The 20,898-nt window shown below is 41.4% G+C and overlaps 1 long non-coding RNA gene across 1 annotated transcript in view; it reads right to left on the minus strand.

Moving 5' to 3' along the window:
* Nucleotides 1-3,550: 3,550 nt before the first annotated feature.
* The window catches only part of LOC113953484, a 52,572-nt gene continuing 35,224 nt past the window's right edge, over nucleotides 3,551-20,898 (minus strand). The window contains exon 3 of the long non-coding RNA XR_003529890.1: nucleotides 3,551-4,254. This is a non-coding gene — a long non-coding RNA (uncharacterized LOC113953484). The remainder of the gene's footprint in view (nucleotides 4,255-20,898) is intronic.

Below are 20,898 nucleotides of genomic sequence, written 5' to 3' on the forward strand. Positions count from 1 at the left end.
GAAGTGTGTCTTTGGATATCATCTCGCAGGAGACAGAGGAGCCACAAATGAAAAATTCTCTTCTCAGCTGTGTTCTACTTTTTAACTTCATAGGAGGTTGTGCTTTAGAGAGCTTTGACTATTACTAAAAGACTAAATTTTTTTTAATTAAAAACAACAACAGCAGAAAAAGGGAGAGTAGAAAAAATGCTTAGAAAACGCTTTCAAACTAAAAAATTACTTTCTTTGTGACTGTTTCTATGGGCCTCTTTCATGTCCACGTTCTCTGGATGTTTTAGCAGAGTGTGAGGCTGGCACAGAGGCTGGGAAGAGCAGTTTATGTTGTGTTCCACCTCACACAGAGCTGTGCTGGAAACCACGTGGGAGTGAAGCTGGGCAGGTTCATCTCTGGGCTAATCAGAAGACAAAAATGACACACAGCTGAGATGAATAAGCATGGCAGAGCAAATTTTAACAGTTATGCCAAAGTAATTTGAATTAGACAAACCTTTGATGTCTACAAAGCTGGACTTGATATCCCAGTGGGAGCAGGTTTTCCCATTATATGTTCACTTAATTATTATATAAAAAAAAGAAAAAGGCTTTTTGACAGACTCATATGCTTGATTCTGAACTCTCGGAGAATGCAGAGATCTAACCAGACAAAAAAACTGAAGAACAAGTAACATCAAACTGTGACTTTTATTCCTTGCTTACTTCTCTATTACTTAGGTGTGGGTTTGTGTGAAAAGGGGTAATTTTTGAAAAGTTTTTCCAACTCCTTACTCAAGTTGCAATCTATAATAAACACAACTTATAAAGTGAGGGACAGATCTTCAAGTGATGCAAGGAATTTGTTGCGTTGAATGTGTGGGGGTTCTGCCTCAGATGTAAGTGCAGCCAACAATCTGTGAGCAAGGTCAACGCAGGGGAGGCAAAGTACATTTTTAATTTCCACACCTACATGCTTGTGGCAGGTGTTGAAAGTGGCATCACCAACGAAGGGAAAACACAAAAGATACGGGAAGATGTCTGGCATGATCAGTTTTTAAGCCATGCACTTGAAAATGATACGATGTGAAGTGCAGAGTTTTAATGTAGAGAATTTTATACTTCAGCAAGAATGCTCCTGCCCTGCTGATGAGCTGACATTTGCGGTCAGTTATTTCCCAGAGGTACTGGCAGTTTTATAATTATGCCCTCAGTTAGTGATGCCTTCCTGCTCCTGTCTCACCCCACACAGATTTGCAGTGCTGAGGGTTTCAGCTGTGGGTGTGATGCTTGACATGCACTGACCAGAAGTAACTGGAGTAAAGGAAGAGCTGGGATTAGTCCGAGTCTGTTTGTTTAGCACCGAGTCATGTTTCCACTTCAGTGAATTCTTCAGGGTCACGAAGTGTTCATTAGATGAATGGGAATATGTATATTTGCAAGAAGCCTTTTGCCACCCTTGGATAAAGCATGACCATGTTGCCTGGGGACACAACAGGAATGGCCTCCCTGCCTCCCACTGTGCTGAGAGCGCTCCCAGGGAGCAGAGAGAACTGCTGCCCAAGAAAAACTTTTCTCCTCATTTAACATTTTCCTAATTTCACATATTTTCCTGAAATCAAATTACTTGTATGGAGTGAAACCTTCCATTCCAGTGCCACAAAACAGAACTGTGTCTTGAGCTCCTAAGTGCAGGTTGCTTGACATGGAGAGTCAGCAGTGGCCATGTAACATGGAATGGAATAACTTCATCAAGGTGACTTTTCCCTCTGGTCACCCTTAAAAATGCTGTTTCCTACCAGAGCCCCATTCTCAGTATCTTCTTCAATGAAAATGTGAATACCTTAGTGAAGTTCTCTCCACGATATTTCTTATTCTGCCCTAATAAGACCTTCCCTCAGCTGGAGACCTGGGCTGTGCAATCTGCAGTTGCAGAGACTGGACTTTACTGGTCGCCATCAGAGATCAGGTTTAAATACAGGATCAAACAGTGCCACCTTGGTGAAGCTCATGATAAATAGAAATTTAAAAAAAAAAAGGGAAAAGTTAATTATTTCAATTGTTTTCATAGCATAGTAGGTTTTCAGAAATAAACAAAATATATGTTTTGTTGGTTTTTTTTCCTCAAATTGCTTGTCAAGTTGGTAAATCAGGGGCATGCAGAGATAAATTATTGGAACATTTTCTCTGCATTTGCATGCATATATATATGCACATATATATATAAACATTTGTATGAGTGTATTTGTGCACATGCAAGCAAATAAATGATGTATGTACATATGTTTGTTTGAAGATACATATACACAGAAGTATGTTCATGTATACACCCAGGAAAATAGTTTTCCATACCCTTTCTGTTGTTTAACAATACTGAAATAGTGGCATTCAACAATCTAGATCCTCAAATGTGTTGAAGAAACATAGATTTTAATGGTGTTAAATGAACCATTTAGAGCAGAGGGCCTCTCACCTTCAGTGGCACACTCTCAAAATGAAATCCAGTGTTCAGATACAATAATAGAAAGAAGAAAAACAATATTACCTGTTTAAAGAGAATATAAAAATCCAATTAAGTTCCGAATATTAATTTGCTTGCAAGCATGGGTTTGTTGCTCTGTGAAAAGAATGAAAATGTAAATGACATTTCTGTGTGTTATCTACATAATCCAGAGGCTAAAATATCCTGTCATGCTTATTTTGTCTAGTGATGATAAAACTAAACAGTTCTAACTTAATTTCCTGTAAATGGGCAAACAATCAAAAATGAACATCTTTATATTCTGATCTTTCATTAATTTATGTGTAAATGCTGCTATAAAGAGATTAGCTCTTGAGAAAGAGAATGAATTTTGCCTGGCAGGTGACAGCAGTGACGGGCTGTGGCACACGAAGTGCTGTGAGTGGGAGAAAGCTGGAGAGATCACTCCCTTCTGAACTCTGAACTCACTAAAAGACTAGAGAGGCACCTCTGCAGTCCTGAGCCCCACGTGCCACCAGCCATCGATGCTCAGACCGTTGTGCCCGGGTGTCACCACCACCTCCTGACACCTCTTGTCCCTCAGTGTGGTGGATCAATCACAGCCATTTGCTGAGTTGTGTCTTACTTGAGTTGGTAACACATATTGGAGGGGGGCAGAGTGAAAAGCTGACCTAGGGGTGCAGGACAGAGACAGTGTGGCAGGACATTGCCCAAGGGAATTCCCTTCTGTTCCAGTCAGGGCTCAGGCAATAACCTCAGCACAGTAAATTCTGCTTCCCGTTGCCACTGACTATTCCTGTCTTTCCTTCTTTCCTTAGGGGGAAAAACATCTGTATATCTCCAAATCAGCAATTAGCTGTTACCCACTAGCCTTGCTAACAACGAGAATGTCCTAGGGGTGAAGCAATAACAAAATATACCTTAATCCTCCCATGCCTCTGCAGGCTGGTGCCATCCAGCCATGCCATCCCCTGTATCCATACCCTTGCCCTCCAAGGAGCATTTCCTTTTCCTAAATAAGCCAGCACAACTTCAGATATTGAGAGCTCAGAGGAGTGAGACAGTTTTGGTGCTTTATTTGGATATTTAATGCATTGTTAGGGAAAGATATTTGACAAACTTCTAAATGAGTAGCACAGAATATGCCTGTGCAAGTGGTACCTGCAGAGGAATAGATGCTACATCCAGTCAGGTTACTCTCAGAAAGTAACTCTAGTTATGATTTATTTAAGATAATTTAAAACAGGCAAAAGGTGGAATGTCCAAACCCACATAATTTTATCACAATTTTATTTGTGCCTAATGGTGGGATTAAGGATTCAAACAAAGGAATCTGTTGGGTGTTGAGCAAGACTGAAAATTCTTGGTGTCTGATTTTTTAAATACCAGTGTCTGTAATGATTTGTTTGAAGTGTATCCAGCCCTGCAGCGCTGGGAAATTTGCTCCTTCTGAAACAGTCGGAGAGGTTGTTTATATGATTTCCCGGTTTTGATATCAAATCCAGAAGAAATTATTAAGTTGTTCTTGTGAGCTAAAACTGTACAGAAAATAGGTCTGTAAAACTACCACATCTGACAGTTGATAGGAAGCAGCTTTGTCTGTTTTTCCTCTTTTTTACAAGTTATATGTACTGCCATACTACAAATTTTGACACCTTTGAACTGTTCATTATATGGCAGCACTACAGCAGGGATGGGAACAGCATCAGCTGAATCCAGATTCTTCTGTGCTTCACAAAGTTGTACCCATTCCGCATTTCTCCAACTTCAGAAAGGTGGCAACTTTTATGGCTCTTCATGTCCTGTAAAGCAATTAAAGGACAGCCAGGTAAGAACTGAAGACAGAAGTAAAAACTAATCTTGTCTTTATTTTTCTGTATACAGAATTGTTTTTATAATGTATATTGTCTCTACTGTGGTCCTACAGCCTACTTCTTGTTCAGGGTTATGCTGTCTGTGAAAATGAGAAGAATGGATTGTAAGGGTATGCAGAGAGAGCATAAAAAAATATGTCCAACATGACAAAGCTAACACTGCATGATTTTAACCCTTTTCCATTTAGAGCCTCAAAAACAATCTCAGTTTCTTAGAGGAGATTTGTTATGCAAGAAACATCACTTTCAGCATCTTATATGAAACAACCAGCTGTTGTGTAGCTCTTCCATATTAACCTCCTTCATACCTCTTCAAAAGTGGCCCAGTATCTGTCTCAAGGCAGCATGTGAAAATTAGCCACAAGTGTTTATAAACATACTATAAGCCTGTTATCATATTTATAAAAATGAACTTACAAAAAGTTTGAAAAGCTGTGATGATGCAGCTACAATTTTATCCAGTACTTGGGTATTTTTCTTCCTGCATCACAACAAAACCCAACCCATGCTGTCAGCAAAGCTACTGCAAGCACTTCCCTGCTGTTTACATTCCTGGAATTTAAGAACTTGAGCCTGTCCCCATTTTAAAAGCTAAACACCAAATTCAATCAGCAAAAGATTAAGCAGTGCCAGTGCTTTCTGATACAGCTAAAAAAAAATTCATCTCATATGACTTTTTTGTGTTTGAATATTGAATCCCAAAGGGGTGGTAGCTATTTGTTGTAATTCTGTGGAGATGGAGTACATGGCTCTGAACAGCACAGTGGTAGAACAGGGTTGATTACTCAGCTCCATTCCATTCAAACCAACTCATTTTACCAAAAAGTGTTGCAGTGGGACTTTTCCACGTACTCTGTTACTTTTAAGCCCTAACTCAAGCACTGCACAGAAACCAGCAGGTCTGGAAAGATTTCAGAAGAGCTGTTCACTGTGTGCTTCCTCACATACTGTTTTTGCTACAGAGGCTGCAAGTCCCTCTGCACTGTTTGTGACACAGTTTGTACAAGTGGCACCTGCATGCTCGCTCTGCAGTTTTAATGGTCCCTTCCAAGAAAGAGCTCTAATAGTTCCCTGGAATTGCATTCAGTCTGCAGGGCCCCTGGAACTGGAGTGCAATTAGTGGCTGTGGATTGGGACAGGAGCACAAAGAACTCCCATGCCGTATTGACCCAATAAATCATAATGGCTCTGTCTGGGCCTGGACAGGCTGTTGCTCATCCAGAAGGTTTGGTGCATGTCACAGGGAAGCTTTTGGCATGACTTGAGGTCCTGCAGGAAGGACAGACTTGTGATGTGTCTGCTGGAACTAAACCCAGGAGTTTGACCCCAGCAAACAGTTCTGGAAACTGGGGCTCCATTTCCCCATAAGCTTTGAGGGCAAGTGATTTTAAAATATAGGAGCTCTGTGGGCAAAACCAGCTCATGACACCTTGCTGGCTCTGTTCATTTGCTGCTCCTGGCTGGACCATTCCTTGCTGGCTCCTGTATCCACGTCTCTGCACATGGGCAGAGATTTCTGTTGCTTCAATATATGCTTTCAGATGCCACAAGACAAACACGTCGGGATGAGACAGACCTACTGGCATCTCAGCCCTCCTGTTGGAACAGCCCTGAACTAGCTGTCCAACATCTTTCTATAATAATTGGGCCCCTCTGGAGTGCTTTATCCTGACCTCAGGCCCTTGACACCTGCAGCCAAGGTGTGCATTTCATTGCTGGTGGAGGAGCCACCTCACTGTCATGCATTTTGATGTTGTGTTGGGCAGTAAGTGCAGGGAACTTCACAAAATGTGATTATTCTCTGCCAGCAAAGGATGATTTCAATCAGGTATTTTCCTGATTTTACACAATGAACACTAAAGCAAAGAGATAAGAAAATCTGTTTTATCTTACAGAACCTCTCAAGTGCCTGAGACAGTTTCAGGTCCAGTGGCTGAAGTGAAGCTAAATTAAGCACTGTTGAAATGCAAGAGTAGGTGGGGAACAGCCTCCCTTCTGCAGTCCTGGCAGTGCAACTGTCTGTGCAAGGGGAAATCCTTTTAATGTTAGAGAAATCCTTGGCTTTGAAATCTCCGTTGTCTGTATTATCTGTTCTTTTAATCTAACCATCCATTCCTTCAGCACTGGAGTTTCACTGTCACAGTACCTCCTCTCAGTCCAGTTCAGGTGTCAAATTTCCAATATCAGCTTCTGAGTTCTCCTTTTTTTTTTTGCCTTTTTTTTTTTTTTTTTTAGCTTTTTTTTTTTTTAAAAACAAAAGGGGTTGGATTCATGTACACTGTAGTACGTTCATATATAGTACACAAATGACCTGTCTCTAATCACAATGTTGCTTTTGGTAACTGTAATATTAATACAGCTGGACTTCAAAACAGTCTGAGGTCTTTGATGCTTCTCAGATTTGCACCATTTCAGGATTATGTGCTACAAGTATCTGTTTATATGGAGATAGAGGATGATTACACAAGAAATCTTTTTGATGTAAGTAAATACTTTTTATGCCTCTTCAATGTGCCTTCACTTTAATTATATCATTCTACTACATAGGTAGTATTCTGGAACTTATTTCAAGATTCATAAAACTCCCTGATCCTAATACACCTAAAAATGTGTTTGTAACATTCAGCTTAACACTGTGCAACTTCAGTCCTAGCCTTAAGCTCACCTGTCTCAGAGCTCAGCATGAGAGTGCAAGCTGACACAGTTTTATCTTTTGTGAAGAACTCTAATTTTTCCTTACCAAATACAGACTGAGAGGCAGGCTGCCCACAGAAGTTGTGATCAGAAGTGGATGTGTCAGCTGTTATCACCAAGCTTGCACGGTTGTAATCATAACTGCTTGTATGTGTCAGAAGAAATTGGAATATTTACAGCTTTTCGGTGCAGCCAGAAGGAAACAATTACAAGTGAAATACAAACATACAGTCACATATATAAATATATGGAAAAAGCACAAATGCTTGCACAGACGTGTGTTCACACTCATAGATAAACAAGATGCCAATGGGAACAAGCAGAAAATGCATTTGTAGGTAGAAAACATTACCAAAGAGACAGAATATAAAACCTCATGGAGGACAAGGTGAGTGTCTCCAGAGCAGAAGTGATGGCAGCAGCTCTTCTGTTCAAGGTGTGTGAAGGTGAGTCCAGTGAGCAGTTCTGGTTCTGGGCTGGGAGGAAGCTGCATGTACCATGTGTGCTTTGCACTCTTTCTCACTGAGACAGATAAAGCCAGGAGGAAGGGTTTGTGTTGGAGAAACACTCCATAGTATTTTCATAGAAGTCTAATAGGAACAAGATACTCAGAAACACTACAATGTTCAATGACATTGGTGCTGCAAGCAGGATGAGTGGGTCTAAATGGAGGTAGAAACTTTCTAAGGGCATGATACCAGATGTGGGGGTGATCTCTAGGGTTTGGGTCTCCCTGCTAGTATCCTTTCTGCAAGTTCACTTATCCCCTTCTCTTTTCTTTTTCCTGAAATTGTGACACTGAGTGCATCCTCACATGGTCTGACCAAGTCATGTTCCTTCATGTGCACAGTAAATTCTGGCATTTCTTCTGACAATGCAGATAGGCTGAATTGTATTGTTTTATTCCTGCTAGGGTTTTTTTTGTCTATATGCTTCTTGGGAAATCAATGCTCAAAGGAGCAACCTGTCTATCTCTGGCTTACACGCAGTTCCAGCTGAACAGCACCAGGCTTCCAGCAGAAGGATTGAAAGAACAAAGAAAAAGGTTCATTTAATTTACCTTGAGGGATAGTTCATTTTTCAAATAGAGACAATTTGAAAAACACAAAGCGCTATGCCAATATCTTGGTCACTTTCAAAAACAAAATTAAGTCTTTCTCGGTAGGAAAATAAATGGCAATGCTATGTCCATTTGCATCCAGCAGCAATTCTGCAGCTAATTTCCCAGTAATTGATATGCTGCTATATTGCTTTATTATGAGTGTTGAAGCTTTAAACATTCAGGTCCAGGCCAGACTTGGCCTAGCACCAAAGTGGGCATTTGCCACATACCCAGCAGGCTGTACCCAGCAGGCTGACCAGTACACAACAGCCATCAGAGCTGGCACAGAGCTTAAACACTGATGTTCACTGGTGGCCTGAATACAGCTTAGAACATTATGGGCCAAAAATCCTAACTTACACAGGGCTGCTTAATGAAACCAAGAATTGAGCTAGACAATATGAAACCAAATGTCAGATTAGAAAAGAAGCTGCCATTAAGTAGCTGATAAATGGATGTTTCTTTGAGTAGGATTTCAGGATGCTAAATTTAAACCAATGTCTCTTTTCTGAGTGATGCTGATAAGTATCTTTATAATGTATGAAAGGGACTGAGAGAGTGGCTTTCTGAGAGAGGTGCATAATGGTTTATCTACTTATTAGAAGGATGTGTCTAGGTAGGCTTCATTCAGGCACATGTGATAATATTTTCAGATGCAGAACCCCCCATCAGCTGGGGTGTAGTGGGTTATTTTCATTGCCTGTTCTTCCAATTCACATCCACTGAGCACTGCTATTGTTGTGCTGTTGGGATGCACAGCAGGCTGTGTGTGCTCTGTACCTGTTACCTGGTTGTGCAGTGCAATCTGTGGCTGTAGTATTGCTCTGCCCACTTATAGCTCCTGCAAGGCAATTCACTTGTTTATTCCTGCTCCTACTGCTGGGAATGAGGACTAATTTCTGTCATAGGCTCTTGTAACTCTTTCTATAGCACATCAGCTAGGCATTTCAGACTCCATTACCAGTGATACCACCTGCTGATGAGCTAATCCTCCTATGTTAACAAAGTGACTTCAGAGTGACAATCCTGCTGCAATTACAGGGACAGCCTCGCCGCATTTGGTGTTGGGATCCAAACAGCACTGGGCCACTTGCTGCAGTCTTTGCTCAAGCAAGCACTAAGTGGAAGACAGAGAGGTATTTTCCTTGCAGGACAGAGAATGACATGGGAAAGCAGACGGGTACTTTGGGCACAGGGAGCTGCTGGGCTCCAGCTGGGCTCTGCCAAGGAGGTTGGCCAGATGCCACTCAAAGCACTTCCACTTCGCTCCTGCTCTGAACCACCCCTGAAAGGAGGCTGTTGCTACCCCTGGACTCCAGGTGAGGCTTCCATGCCCTGAAATCTTTGGGAATCTTCCTGGTGATGTCTGGCTTCAGCAATAGGTACTTTGTAGCTAAAAAATCACATCCACGGAGCCCTCCCTGCAACCTGGACCAGCATAAGGATGGCCCACAGGGTTTTGTTGGCCTTGTGGTCTTCACCAATTGATGTAGTTTCCTTTTGACTTAGCAGATCCTCTTCAGCTTTCTGCAGCAAGCAGGTGTTTCTCCATATTTGCAGCCTGTGAACTTAAAGAAATTCTAAAATAATTTGTCATTTTATAAATAAGTTATACAAGCTGTCACCACAAATCTGTCACTGTGCAGACAGATACGAACATGCGCAGTGTGCACTGACACTGGGATCAGAATAAAGGCCATCGAAAAGCAATTACACTTCCAGGTATTAGGCAAACACAATTATTTAAATTGCTAGTCAAAAACAGTTGATAAAATAGATAATTAAAAAAGATTGACCTGAAAGCTGATTTTAAATTATTCTGTAACATGCACATAACTTATGTAATTGCTCTCTCATGACCCAGCCTCCATTAAAAGGAAATTTCACCTAGGAAAAAAATTACGTATGCAGCACATGGTGATTAAAATAAATACTTATTCTCTTGAATGCTGGAAATGATGTGAGGAACTGTATTAAAAAGTGGGAATGAATTAGGCCTGCCTTGCAAACTGTAGTGTGGTCTGTCATTTTAATAAATCACACTCAAGGGTTATTGAAATAGAAAGTATGACAGTGCATTAGCCCACAGAAATAGTAGATGACCTAAGTATTGTAGATATATAAAAATTAAGCTGGAAAAAGACTGAATGAGATCATAGAATCATTTAAATTGGAAAAGACCCTTAGGAATATTGAGTCCCACCATTAACCCAGCACCACCAAGGCCACCACTAAACCATGTCCCCAGATGACACTTCTATAGGTCTTTCAGGAATGGTGACTCCACCACTGATGGGTCTTTCAAGCCCTCCAGGAACGGTGACTTGACCACTTCCCTGTGCAGCTTGTTCTAGTGCTTGGCAACCATTTTGGTGAAGAAATTTTCCTAATATCCAATCTAAACCTCCCTTGGTGCAACTTGAGGCCATTTCCTCTCATCCAATTGCTTGTTACTTGGGAGAAGAGGCCAAAGCTCTCCTGGCTACAACCTCCTTTCAGGCAATTGTAGAGAGAAAGAAGTTCCCCCTGAGCCTCCTTTTCTCTAGGCTGAGCCCCCTCAGCTCCCTCAGCTGCTTCTCATCAGACTTGTGCTCCAGACCCTTCCCCAACTCTGTTGCCCTTCTCTGGACCAGCTCCAGCCCTTCAATGCCTTTCCTGTTGTGAGGTGCCCAAAAGTGAACATGGGATTTGAGGTGTGGCCTCACCAGTGCCAAGTACAGGGGCACAATCACTGCCCTGGTCCTGCTGGTCGTTCTGTTTCTGATACAGGCCAGGTACCATTGGCCTTCTTGGCCTCCTGGGCACACCCTGGCTCATGTTCAGTCACTGTTGACCAGCACCCCCAGGTCCTTTTCCACTGGGCCACTTTCCAGACACTCTTCTCTCAGCCTGTAGTGCTGCATGGGGTTGTTGTGATCCAAGTGCAGGACCTGGCACTTGGCCTTGTTGAACCTCTTAGTGTTGGCCTCAGCCCAGTGATCCTCCAGCCTGCCCGAGATAAAGCAGATGCTGAGATAGTGGGAGACTTAGTTTTTCTTATTCATAGTACAGGGACTCATAAATAACAGTGGGTCCTCTCCTGCCATGAGCACATAGCTCGAGAGAGAGCAGCTGCTGTGGAGAGATTGCATTTACACCAGACCAGACAGAAAAGAGGCAAAGAGAAGAGGAACAAGAATTGTGGCACAGGCAGGTTGAAGGCCAGATTTCCAGATATATTTCGTGCATCTTGATGAGGAAGATGGAAACCTTGGAGGAGTCTCAGATGCCCTTTGTGACCTGCCAAGGTCACACGGGCCTGACACAACGATGAAAAGCAAATGTGTAGGCCTGAGGCCAAACTCATGTCCTTAGTGCTGGGAGGCTGGTGGATGTGTGGCCACCTGACTGAGCTGGACACATCTGGGATCAATAGCAATTGCTGGAGAAGAAAAGCAGCTCTTTGGCTCACTTTGCAGTTGGCAGACCCCTCTGCTTCTGTGGCAGCATGTCATATGAATGGCTCACAAATACAGTGTGTCTGTGCAATGCTCTCATGAAAGAAGAAAAGTCTTACAATGTCTCTTTTTTGAGATGATTCTTCAGAGTTAGATTTTAATGGTTGGATGCCCAGCTGGACTAAAGAAATGTAACTTTTGAGCAGCAGTTTATACCCAGTTGTATTGCTCTTGATCTTGATCATGATTGATGCTTTCGGTACCTATGGCCAAATATAAGCATTGGCAACAATACCATCAAACGAAAAATAAATGAATAAATTTTGACCTACAGCTACTCATGCAGTTCAGAGAAACTAGTTGAAGACATGGCTAGCACCAAAGGACATTTTTTGAAGAAAATCTAGTAAGTCTCCAGTTTTAATAGCATGTAGCTCTGCCAGTCTCATTGCAGAAACATGGGAGCACCTGCCTTCAATTTAAAGTGCTCTCCTGCGCACATTATACTTCTCCAGGCCTGTCACTTCTCAGGAGGCTCTTTCTTAGGCAGTCTGCATTTTAAATCGAGCAGTTATGACAGTTTTCATTGCAAAAGGGGACAAATTAGTGAAAGCAGAATATGTAGAAATTCCGTTACAATAACTTCTAAACAGTAATCAGGAAATATTGGCTCAGATTTTTGCAGTGACTATCCATAGAAAGAAAGTCATATAAGACTAAACCAGCTCACTAGCTTTGTTCCTAAAGTAATGAGTTACAAAATGGCACAACCTCAGATCATTAATCCTGAATTTATTGATAAGTTTGAAAGCCCTGGGTAAACCTTTGTTACAAATTCAGCTGAGAGTGCAACCTGTTCCTGTGTCTGTAATATTTTGAAGCCCTCTGCAATTTTAGATAAGTTTGTTTTCCCATGAGACAGAGTGGTGTGGGCAGTCCCATTTTTGTGAGTGGATGGGATATTGAATTATGGGTTGAAGTCAAATTTTCACTACCTCACCTACATCTTACTCTTTGCAGAAAGCTACACTAGCAGAGTAGACACTCCTTATTCCATATTGCAGGCTTTTTACATGAGTTCAGGCACAGTCTGTGGCTTACTGGAAGCAACAGAATGGAGTAGTTAGGAAGGAGCTTTTTCACTAATCTGCTTTCAGAGTCCAATTTTCACATCTGAGTCTTATGATAGGAGATCAAAGTCCCTCATTAAGGGACTGAATCCAATATTTAATACAGTTAATGCCACTTTATATACTCACAAGATAGTCTGGTTTCCGCATAAAACAACATCCAAGCTCCTTGTGACACTTAATGAAGGAAGAGAAGGTGTGGTTTTAAGCCCTCATTTTCTATGCTGTTACATGGTGGTGGAGCAGGACTAACTTCAGTAGTTAGACTGTCATACAATCACCCTGTCAAAAGCAGGATCAGCCTCCTATGGTTTACATGAGGGGATACAGAAGCATCCTTATTAATGTATCTGTCTTTCAAAAACTATGCTGTGATATCCTGCACTAACATCTTTGAAACATCCTGGACTTGGGGAATGTCAAAACTTCGGATATGAGTGCACACTGTTACTCTGTAAGTTGTATTGGAACTGATTAACCTATCAATCTCTATTATTCAGCTCCTGGAAACTAGACACACACTTCTCCTGGGGATTTACCTGGAATCAGATCAAAAGGAAACTGCTTCCTCCCTTTCCTGCTTGAAAGTTCAAATTTTTTTTTTTACTAGTGACGTTAAAAATAAATAAATATATCAAGTGACCTGAATAACTCCAGTGATTCCCTTGTGATTAAGGCAGGAAGCATTTGAAACATGAAAAGTTGCACCCGTGTTCGAATGAGAGAGGTCCTAGTTAATTATTTAGAGCAGCCAAAAGCTCATCAAAAATTTAACCAAGATATATTTCTCCATGATTATGTGCAGGCACCACAATGTGCAGAAGTGGAGGCTTTAACTCTGTTAAATGAAACCCTTGAGTTTTCACCTCCTGGCTTCCAGTGCTGGCTCAGGGTGGGGGGGCAATGCATCCTTTTCTCCCATCTCCTCTCTTCCCCAAGCTCCTACAGAAAATTGCCTTTGGCTGTCAGTGATGCACATTAGTAAGATGGATTTAAATAGCATACCCTGGCAAATAAACAGCTTACAGCATTGGAATTGCTGCTGGGGGGGGAGGGGGGTGTTGGCCCACAGCAGATTGTAGCTGCAACTTTTCAAGGCTGCAACCACCCCCCCTTTGGTAGACAATGTCAAATACAAGGCAATCTACAGCTGAGCCCCATTCCTCTCCCATTTGAGGAGTGGTATGCCTACTAGCTCTGAACTTGGCAGAGCTTGAGGAAGGGAAGGGAAGCATAGACCGCCTTCCCAGAACCCTGTAGAGCAGTTAGTGCCCATATTCCCTCCCACTGTAGCACTGGTGGAAATATAAATGTTCTTAGTGAAGGTGAGGAGAGGATTTTACAGGCACAGAGTAAGCCCCAGATGTGATAGCAGTTCCATGGTTTTCCATTCATCCTAGCAGGATAGGCACTGCACTAAATGGTATCTCCTTTTCTCTGTTTCTCTTCTTTGGATTGTGGGGGGGGTTTTATTATTATTATTATTATTATTATTATTATTTTTAATTTCGTTTGTTTGTTTGTTTCTTCCTTTGACTCTCATTTCCCAGACCTGAGAATTCAAAGCTTTGCAGCAACCAGGCTGTTTAAAATTCCCCCTTGCTGAAGCTTTCCTGGCTTTTGCAGCAGGTCTCTGCCATCTCTGGTGAGCAGCAGATACCCACAGACCTTGAGTCTGTGCTCCCTTAAATAGCCAGCGCTGCAAACTGGAAGTTGTTTTCAAGCAATTTAGCTCAGATCTCACCAATTTTGTGCACACTGCCTCAGAGCTAGGTCTGGGCCATTGCCCTTTTCTTTGAAGTCCATTGCATTTGTGATTTTCTTTGATCATTGCTGTGGAAATGACTGAAATGTTTTTCTCACAGGTTTCTATGCACACAGGCATGAGAGGGCTGAGAACTTCAGTAAAGGTGAAATATCTGACCTTATCTTGACTTGGTTAAGATTAAAGTAACATTAAATAGGCCAAAATTATGTTCTAAGTACCTTGAGAGACTAATGAGGAGGGAGCAATATTATTCTACTTCTATCAATATACTCAATACCTTAAAGAGCTTTGCTGGTAAGCTTAGTGAGTGGCAGGGATCTAAAAATGCCAGACAGTACCTTAGGATTTCTAAAGCATCTTCTTACACTGAGTTTCCAATGGAGACACTTGATACCTAATGTTCCAATAGGGAAAAAAGGTCCTTGAAAAAGAAAAAGCAAAAAAAAAAAAAGAAAAAAAGAAAAATCTATTCTTTGTTTGTTTTTGCTCCTTATCTGAGCAGAAAGGTCACAAAAAAGGGGAAACAGGGTTTACTGGAGAAGTCCTGGCCTTGCTCTATTCTCCTCGATTTCTGGAGCTTCCCAGGGCTGCTTTGTGCACTGAGCCACAAGAGAGAAAGAAAAAACTCTTTGCCCCATGTTCCTGTGCTGATTTGGCTGATTTCTTAGTCCACACAGCTTTGTTATAAAAACTTATTTAAAAACCAGATCTCTGAGTTATTGCATATAGTTCCTGCAAAAGCCATTTGAAGTTTAGGTGTGATCGACCAAGGGAACAGTGCTAGGAATGATGCAGAAAGTGCTGGACAAAAAAATAATGGCATTTCTTCATTTCCATTATATCAGTCTGTGGTGGACCAGCCCACAAACCCCACTCATGATCGTCTTCTCTGGAAAAGGCAGGAAGGGAACAAGAAAGGATGGAGAGCAGGAAAATAAGGTGGGTCTGAAAGGAAGAAATTGTCCATAGGAGGTGAGTTGGATGAACACCAGACCCTCGGGACTTTCAAGTTGTGAATGATATTGAGAGCATAAACAGGGTGAATGGTTAAAGCAAACCCCCAAAATCAAGCAGAATATTCTGTAGCTTGTAAGTGGCAACTGGGGAAAGAATCTGTACAAGAGTTGAATTTTCATTTGAAGTATTACTGTGTATTTTGATTCCTTTGTTTCAGTTCATTATATAATGGAGCATAACTGATGTAACTTGGCTTGATGTGTCTCCTTGTTACACACACTGGAACAATATCTGCAGAAACATTTGAAATTACACATTTTTACAGACATCTATTTTAAGGATCAGTAACTTCAAACAAGCAGAGCACTTAGGCATATTTTAAAGGCTTATTTCCTGCAATCATGCATGGGTCATGGCTTAATCCTCATCAGAAAGTACACTTTGGGATCCTGATTACAGGACAGGGCAGTGAAGGAAGGACAGAAGAGGAAAATTAGCAGAGTTTTCCGAAAGAGCTTGGAGATCTCATAAATCTTTGATGCTAATTTAGAAGAGAGCTGATTTGTTAAAATTCTGAAGGAGGGACCCCAAGAGGCAAAACAAAGTTGATGATTCAAATTATCTGTTAGGAGAATTAGTGTCACTGCTCAGCACTGTGTGACCATGTGTGACATAAAGGACAGGCTTTGGAAGAATCAGCTGTCCTGGCAGGGAACAGAGAGTCTAATGGGAGGAGCTGCTAAATCCAATATTTCTTACTAAATTTCTGAATTTCTTAGTAATTTTAATACTTTTTTAACAGAAAGGCAGGCCTATGAATTATTTTTGAGTGAGAAGTATAATAGGGTGGATGTGCTTGACCTTGTCAAAGGAGGATGGGTGTGAAAGGGTCCTGGTGTTTTACCTGGGAGGGGTGGGGGAAAAACAGCTTTCTGCAGCAGATAAGAACTTGATTCTGTGCCACTTTGAATAAGTTAAGCAAATAATTACCCGTAAATCAACTCCTCAGGGAGGAAAACGCTAAGTATAATAATACACATATACGTTTTTTGCAACTTCTTAACAGAAGGCTCGTTGAAGTACACAGCTATGTTCAAGAACTCCCCAGTCACACACATTTTCTGCATATACTCTATAGAGTCACCACTTAATAGAAACACTCATTTAGTGGAGGTTTTAAAAAGCTTACAACCATCCCTTCAGTGTCTGTGAATACATAGTAGAAATACGGTTTTTCTTTTCAAATACATTTAGTTGAAGTGTCAGACACCCAAATTTCTTAAGTAATTTAGTTTAGGAAGAATGGGTATTTGACAGTTGAACAGGAGGCTTTTGTATTTTAAAAAAATGTTGAAGGGAATTTCCTTTGCATTCACAAACCATTGAAATGCCAATATTTCCAGAGCATAGGATTTTTGAAGATGCTCTGTTGTAACAAGTTATTGTGGTTCTTGTTTTTAAGAATTCTTCCAGACTGTCCTGGTACAGGTGCTCATGCTGATTATTGGAAGTGCTCCCCTCTCTCTTCCTGCCTTCCTGTTTAATGGCTTTGCCAATGGATGTGGTTCACAGAAGCCTCCAGGCTGCTCTCATTTGTGCTGGCAGAGTGACCTTGAACTGGTCATGCAAAAAACCAAGGCAGCACAAATCACGCCTTCGTTCGTACCCTTTATACTCCAGTTATTGTCCATTATCTCCCCAGAGACTACTCCAGAAATTGGGTTGTAGTTTTCCTCCCCCCTCACACTTTTACCTGATGCCTGGTAAAGTCCAGACTGATACCCAGGGGTTTCAGCTGTGCAGACAAAGGCACTGAGCAGTTGGCTTTGGTTTAGATATATGAAGGATAGTAAGCACAAGCAGGACTCTAAGGTCTGTTTAATAAACCCAGTAATTCAAAATTCAATTTGAGCTCGAGTTTTTCACGTTCAAGAGAGGTTTCTGCTTCCAGAGGGATTCTGGCCTCTCTGCACCCTGTGTACAGCAGTTATTGGAGGTGCTGCAGCCCAACAATGTCTTGAGCAGCAGCAGCAATAACAGCGTGAGAAGCAGAATCTTTTCTCAGTGCCGTAAAAATAAGGGAAAATTTTCGGAGACATTTCAGTTGTCCTGAGGGAAGGTGATGCGTAATCAAGCAGTTCCAATGGCCATAAGATGGGGATGGAAACATCTGGCTGTGATGTGCTGAGAGCCATTGGCTTTATGTGCATTCCTGCTGGTGCTGAGCTCTGCTGAGCTCCTCAGCACTGCCCAAACTGCCTCGATGAATCCCTGGTGCAAGTTTTTTCCATCCTGCTATGCCACAGCAACGGAACAGGTATTTCTGCTGCAAATCCGGTAGGAAATACTAGAGATCATTTGTCTCAGAGCATCACTGAGGCATCACCATGTCTGGTTTGCCTGAGTTAGGCAGCGTGAGAGGCTATGCAGCAGTCTGGGTGCTGTTAAGGTGCTGTATTCTCTGAACTCCAAGGTAAGTCCGAGTGTGGTGATTGAGTCTTGTCTCACTGAGCAGCTGATATTTGTCAAGGGTGTTTTCAAGCCTTTCGTAAGTGGAGAAAAAGCCAAAAAAGGCCAGGCTGCACATTTTATAAAACTGATTTGTAAATTCAAAATTCAAATATTTTGATTTTTAAGATCAAGTTTAATCTCACTACTGCGAAAAGCCTGTTTCTCCCTACCTGTTACACTCAGAAGCACTTCTGCAGATGAAAACCAACTCTCCATTCTACAACCTCCCACAGCCATATGCACACACATTATGTCCTGTGTTTAATTGCCTTTCAAAACTGTCTTATCTTGGCACAAACTTGTCATTGGTTTATCTCTGCTCAGGATAAATGCATACCTAATCTTATTACTGGATGCACTCAGAGCAGACAATCTCATTAATAGCCACCCTTAAGGGATTTTTATCCATGGATCAATTTCATAATTGGAACACAGCTCCATAATGTATAAATATATCCCTTCAGTGGCACAGCCACTCTCATGCTGTTCAGTCTTGCACATCCCATCAAAAAGAATCCAGAAAGAAAGAATGTATTTTTAAAATGGAGTTTCCTCTTGGAAGCTTGTTAGGTTTTCAGATCACACCACAGGCTTACAAGCTTGATTTGTCAGGTTCATGATTGTTACTGGATATGTGAGTTCTATCATTTTTAGCTTGGATAGTCACTAAGAATAGTTTTCCTTATTCTTAGTGGCATTGCATTGCATTCTGTATGCTGTTTGTTGTAGCATATAGAATTCTATAATGGGAAAACCTATCGTGTTAGCTACATATCATTTTCAAACGCAGCAGGAGCTATACAGCTTTTAAGAATTAAATTATGTTCATTTATTCAGTGACTGCAAAATACCCTACTAAGAGTGTAATAGCTTAAAGGCTTCCTAATCAACTTTACTTCATCATTAAATAATTATACTTTGTGTATCTGAACTGCACTTTTGTCACATCTCATATACAGGCCAGTTAGTGAATATGAGTCATTACCAGGGCTGAGTGAACCATTCATAATTAAACCTGTACCAAGGAAAACTGCCTGGTTTCGAGTTGTGTGAAGCTTTCAGCATGTCTGGGCTAATTTTCCAACAAAATCCAATTCAATTATATTCAGGCTTCAGCAAGATAAAACATATACTTACTGCACAGACCCATACCACAGCAAGCATTACTCAGTTTGGAGTTAGTTGGGTGGATTTTGCCCTCACCCCTGTCCTCATGTCAGGATCATTACACTTCTGATCCAAAGGGATGAATTTTCTTCCTCCCTCCCGCCCTGTAGGCACACAGTGAGGATGGGCATCACCGAGGCACTTGGAATACAAACACAAGAAATTAGTGAGCAAATATTATACAGTTTTACCTATTTGTAACTGCAAGCCATGCAACTGTACACAAAGTTTTTCACAATGGCAACACTGGGCATTGAGAGCCAGCTGGTTAAAATGGGAGAGAAATTACTGATATAATTCAAAAAGTGAATAGTGATATCAGTGATGAAGATGATAAATTAAAAGATAGCCAGAAGAGTACGCTTATATGTTTGATTACCAGCAGATCCCAAATCACTCAAAAAATCAAATATCCTCATCAGCTGCCCACAGTCATCTTTTGCTGTGCCAACAGCAAATCATTCTGTCTCTGTTGCTGTGGTGGGAAATTGGCTGCAATGAAAGCAGAGACATTCATGGATGTGTGTTCTTGGCTGCTGCAGGGGTGTAGGACAGGCTGTACTGTGCTCACTCAACAGTCAGTTTTCTGAATATGTATCTCAGAAAATAAAATGGCCTCATACCAGTAATGACACACACAGTTTAAATTGTGATGGCAACTCACCATCAGGCTGACTTCCTTAGGGACATGATGGACTTTCTGCTGCTTGCAGTCCTCAAATCAAACCTTTCCAAAACACAAGCCACATTTCAAATAAAATAGCTAACTAAAGCATACAGGAAAGATGGGAGGGTTGGAGGACAACTGATTGATAGGGAGATGTTTTTGGAGCATGCCATTCAATTGCTTCATTTATATTTCATTAAGCATGAAATTATGTTTATAATCATATTAGACAACTGTGTGAGAGATATTAGCTCATAAGCCCAGACTGAATTAAAACAATTATTAATTATTACTCTGTTTTTTCATTTTTAATGAAATTACATTCCTGAATTCAAAGCACTAGTGAAGGTGTATTACTTCAATTCATAAAAATATCACTTTGGCTATTGTGTGACTGAGAGAATAGGAGTAGGTGTTATTTAATGCAAACACTGTATCATCCAAGAATGTACTTTGTGTAATCTATATGGAGAAGGGAGACTCTGTGCTCCAAAATGGACAAATGGTCAGTGGCAGGGAGATGGTGCAGCAGCCTCAGTAACAGGGGTGGCCACACAGCATACAGAGAAACCAGTGATGAGGAGGCCTAAAATCTTAGAAGGAGTTAAAAAAACCGTATTAATATAAAAAAACCCCAAACTTGGTAAGAAATAATGGGAAGCAGAAGACAATCTGCAGCCACAGGAGGAGTAAGAAATTAGCACAAAGCACCACATGTGGAGGCAGTGGGCAGGTACCATGTGGTGGCTTAAATCTGTGCTTCTGGGCTGACAGGGAGTGTCGAGCCCCTTGTAACACCTCCCTGCTTTGCTGTGGTTTCAGCCAGCACTGTCAGACCTTGTGACAATGTCTCAGTACCAAAAGCAACATAAATGGTCAGCTGACAGCCATTCTTCCTTGCTGGGATCATCCACAAAAACCTGTGTGGTGGAAGGGGAGTGGTGGGAAAAATGGGACCTCCTCTGAGGTTTGTCCATGCACAGAAATCAGAGCTGAGAGGGTTTTTTTTTCAAGACTGTGGCTCCCTATAACACTTTTCTATTTCGTCCAGTGACATTAATGCATATGGAAAAATCTCTCGGACTTCAAAAGGCCCTACTGACCTGGTGTAAGGGCTGCAGGATGTTTCCTGAGGTGTT

This window comes from Corapipo altera, unplaced genomic scaffold, assembly GCF_003945725.1.
Source record: "Corapipo altera isolate COAL_440 unplaced genomic scaffold, ASM394572v1 104, whole genome shotgun sequence".
Classification (NCBI taxonomy): Eukaryota; Metazoa; Chordata; class Aves; order Passeriformes; family Pipridae; genus Corapipo; species Corapipo altera.